The sequence below is a fragment of the Palaemon carinicauda genome, chromosome 8, assembly GCF_036898095.1.
Source record: "Palaemon carinicauda isolate YSFRI2023 chromosome 8, ASM3689809v2, whole genome shotgun sequence".
NCBI lineage: Eukaryota > Metazoa > Arthropoda > Malacostraca > Decapoda > Palaemonidae > Palaemon > Palaemon carinicauda.
In genome coordinates, this window is record NC_090732.1 from 52,667,040 (window position 1) to 52,668,505 (window position 1,466).

Below are 1,466 nucleotides of genomic sequence, written 5' to 3' on the forward strand. Positions count from 1 at the left end.
TCTATGCAAGTCTATAACCACAAATTTTCTTAATTCGTCATTCCACTGTATTCTCTTCCTTCTCTTGCAATCTCCAAGGACCCATTCTGTTATTCTTAATGTCCATCTTTTATTTGTCATTCTCATTATCTGTCTTGCCCGTGTCCATTTCGTTTTCTTACATCTCCTTTACTTTAGTTTGCTCTCGTAATCATGTTGCTCTTTTTCTGTCTCTTAGTGTTATACCTATCATTATTTTTTCCATAGCTATTAAATCTATGTGAGAGTAGACAACAGCAAATAAGTTCCATGGCCAATGTATTTTCTTTCTCCATAACAGTTGGTTAATACTGAAACCTTTCAAACAAACAATTCATCTTCACAAGACTTCTCTTTCCAGTAATACTATTTTAGATTCCACACTTTTTTAAATTAATTTCGCAAGAAACATCTTATTATTTAGCTATCTTTCGTTTGCATTCAAATAATTCCCAATAAATTATTTTGTATTCTTTGAGACTCTAGGCCTCTTATTTCGCATTTCGTTATAATGAACATGAAATTTTAGTTATTTTTACCTCTCTCTAGTGTAGGCAAAATATTTCGGGCCAGTGTTTTCCCTCATCTTACAGTAACGATAAAATCTTTTTAGAGCAAAATAATAAATATCAGCTAGTCTAAAAACTTTCTCTTATTATCACCTTTCCGTAACAAAGACTTTAGCTTACCATTCCTCTCCATCCAATAGAAGTTTCGTGTTCATGTAATACCAAGATTTTTTGATGTTGCCAATTCTTTTTTTACTGTGACACTACTGTATAATTTTCAACACATCTATGGATAGCAATAAAAGTTAAGAGAATTATTATTTGGGGAAATGATGCAACTTTTGAATAAATAAAGTGAATACTTATATGTAAGCAATTCTCCGATATTCTGGTTTTTCAATCGCTTGACCACATGCGAATAATTAGCAGTAGGTAGAATTTTGCAAATGGGTGTGGAACCTGTAAGAGTACATTATTAATATGATACAACTTTAAAGACTATTTGGTCAAAGGAAAAGGGACTCAAAGTCAGTCCTTAGAAAAATTACATTGGCCCCCGTCTTGAAGCTCTTTTTATATATCTTGATGCTGCAGTGGGTCCATTTTGAAGGCAACTGGAGAGCCAATGGCAACTGTAGTCTCCCATTTCGTTTAGGACGCAAGCAAAACTAGGGTTATTAATGTTGAACGAAACATTTATTCATACTAACCACCCTTTTCTTGAAATTTCACCTTAAGTGTAAATAACTAAATTTAACACACAGATATATACACGCATTTAGATAATCTTACAGAAAAACATATACACGTAAATATATATACAGTATATATATATATATATATATATACACACACACACTCACACACATATATATGCACACATACATACATACATATATATATATATATATATATAGACAATAAAAAAAACAAATACAG